Here is a 3,137-nt window from a genome sequence, read left to right as displayed (position 1 = left end):
ACGAGAAGAGTTTGGCACAGGTGGATCTGAAAGGCAGGTTGCACTAATGTACAACCCCCACCCCCGCCTCTACCTCCACCCCACCCCACCGCCGCCCTCCTTTCTCCACCCTCATCCCCCCCCCCCCCTCCTCCTCCCTCCTCCACCCTCCTCCCACTTTAATGAAGTGCTGCCAAGGGAGCGGCGGGCGAATGGCTCCCCCGCTGAAGGATTACGGGCGGAAAGCAAACGCGCCTGTTGCGCCGCCGCCGAGAGCACACACCTGCTCCCGCGCAAAAAAAAGCCGATCTGATAAATGCGAGGCCCGCTTGACGTGCCGGTGTTTACCCATCAATAAGCGTAAGCAGCGCCGCGTCTCGCAACGCAACGCGGTGAATTAGAGCGAGTCGACACACTACACACCCGGGTCTTTTTCGAACGAACTCGCTGGGAAGAGAGAGAGAGAGAGAGAGAGAGAGAGAGAGAGAGAGAGAGAGAGAGAGAGAGAGAGAGAGAGAGAGAGAGTGAAAAAAAAAGAAAAGAAAAGAAAACGGCGGGATTGAAAATAGCCCTCCTCGTTCGCGGCGGGGGGAAGTAGGTGAGCGCGGGCATCAATCAGCGTAATGGCGAAGGGCGTAAAGCCTGTCATTAATTGTACGGGGCCCCCGCGCTCGTGTAAACATAATTAGATCAGGGGAAATTAGGCTATGTTATGAGAACACGTGGAGGTCACACAACCTTTGAAGTGTGTGTGTGTTTGTGTGTTTGTATGTGTGTGTGTGTATTTATGTATGTGTGTGCGTGTATATGTGTGTGTATGTGTGTGTATGAGTGTGTGTGTGTGTGTGTGTGTGTGTGTGTGTGTGTGTGTGTGTGTGTGTGTGTGTGTGTGTGTGTGTGTGTGTGTGTGTGCGTGTGTGTGTTTGTGTGTGTATGTATGTATGTGTGCGTACACACACAGTCAGCAGCAAACAAGGTAGCAACTAAGTAGACCATGCACTGCACAAGTGGCTAAGTGGAATACAATGCAGCAATCCATAAAGAACCCTGCATGAACATTATTTTAGGAGTCGGATCATTAGGACTGAAACAAGCATGATGGAAACAGAGAACAAGCAAATGCATACATACAAACATTCATACATACATGCATACATACATACATACATACATACATACATACAGTATATACATTCATTCATACATACATCCATGCATACATACAGTACATAAATACATACATACATGTATTCATACAGTGCATACATACATACACTCATAGGCGTATACATACATGTACATACATACATACATGCATACATACATACAAACATTCATACATACATGCATGCATTCATACATACATACATACATACATACATACATATATACATACATACATACATACATACATGTACATACAGTACATACATACATACATACATACATACATACACTCATAGGCATATACATACATACATACATAGTACATGCAGCATAGTTGCATACAAATATATGCGATGTGGAGAGTCAGTCCCTCCATTAAGGACAGATGGACAGACACCAGTGGGAGCTGGTCAGTAAGAGGGAGTGCAGAAAGTACAGCGTGTCCATGTCCTTACACACACACACACACACACACACACACACACACACACACACACACACACACACACACACACACACACACACACACACACACACACATATACACACAGTACAGTGTGTCCATGTCCTTACAGATGTGCCACTCTTAGTCCCCAGCCTCGCTTCCAGACCCCAGCGCAGCCCAGGGTTGATGGGGGCATCTCTCGTCCCTATCGGCACTCCCCCCCGACCCCCCCCCCCCCCCCCCCTCCACACACACAGACACACACACACACACACACACATAGTCAGTCAGTCAGTCACTCTCACACACACACACACACACACACACACACACACACACACACCACAGCCCCTGTCTGTCTCTTCCACCATTAGCACTCCCCTGAGGGTTCCCCCAGAAGGGGCTTCAAGTCCACATCAATCCACTCACCCTTCACTACTTCAGCGTCCCCCCTGACCTTAGGTGCGCTCTGGATCCTGCCCTGGCCTGTCAGATCCGAGCAGCACTTCTTCTTCCACGGCCTGTTTGGATTGTCGTTTACCGAAGATCACCTGAATGAGAAACTTTGTTTAAAAAATGTTGTATGAATGATATGTGGTAGATTGTGGTGAAACTGTTTTTTTTTTTTTTTAACAGTTGTAAAAAATAACTGTTGGCTTAAAATAACTGTTCAAAATCTCCTTCATTTGATTGTCGTTTACTGAAGATTGCCTGAACGAGAAACTTTGTTAAAAAAATGTTGTGTTACGTGTAAAGTGGACATGAAACTTAGAAGAAGTTTTCTTTGTTTGAAATATTGATTCTCACTCTATCAATCCAAATGGGTTGAAAAATGTCAGGGACACTGGTTTAGATCATGTCGTAGATTGTGCTGAATTTTTTTAACTGTCATATTGGCTTAAAATAACTGTTCAAAATCTCCTTCATTTGCTAAAATGTCATTGTGGTGCGACATTGAAAAATGATGGCTAAGACATAAATGTGAGTAAAGGCAAAATGCCTACACAAATAACAGGATTTCCTCTTATCTGTAAAAAAGTGGCTTGTCACAGCTAATTTTAACTGAATGTCCTTCAAAAAAAAAAAAAAAAAAAAAAAAGAAACAGTAGGCCAAAATGGCAGGCGATGCTAACTATAATTAAGGCCTTTGCCATGTGTGGTGCGCTAGGCTAATGTGTTGGAGCGCTACAGCCTGGCCCGCTCTTTAATGATGATGGGTTTTTGCAGTCCTTGTCAGCCCATCTTAGCATTGTGCTTTATCGCCGGGTGTGTGTGGGCTATCCCCCCTCGTAGCGGCGTGTGTGTGTGTGTGTGTGTGTGTGCCAATGCTTCAACCTTGCTGTCACCGTAATAAAATCTAAATCAAGGACACTAATTGCCTTTAATCATGGCGGTGCAACACGCAGACGGTGTTGTGCTGACTCCGCGCGGCCTTGTGCCGTCACCGAGGTACCTGATCTCACTGTGAATGAAACTCACTAACGCTCTCTCTCGCTTCTCTCTCTCTCTCTCTCTCTCTCTCTCTCTCTCTCTCTCTCTCTCTCTC

At 45.9% G+C, this 3,137-nt stretch overlaps 1 protein-coding gene across 1 annotated transcript in view; it reads left to right on the top strand.

Moving 5' to 3' along the window:
• The window catches only part of sorcs3a (sortilin related VPS10 domain containing receptor 3a), a 239,572-nt gene that overhangs the window by 145,455 nt on the left and 90,980 nt on the right, over positions 1-3,137 (top strand). The gene's annotated exons all lie outside the window — the stretch shown is intronic.

Source organism: Sardina pilchardus, chromosome 1 (genome assembly GCF_963854185.1).
Source record: "Sardina pilchardus chromosome 1, fSarPil1.1, whole genome shotgun sequence".
Taxonomy (NCBI): Eukaryota; Metazoa; Chordata; class Actinopteri; order Clupeiformes; family Clupeidae; genus Sardina; species Sardina pilchardus.
Note: the sequence above shows the minus strand (reverse complement) of the source record. Positions and strands in the feature narration are given on the sequence as shown.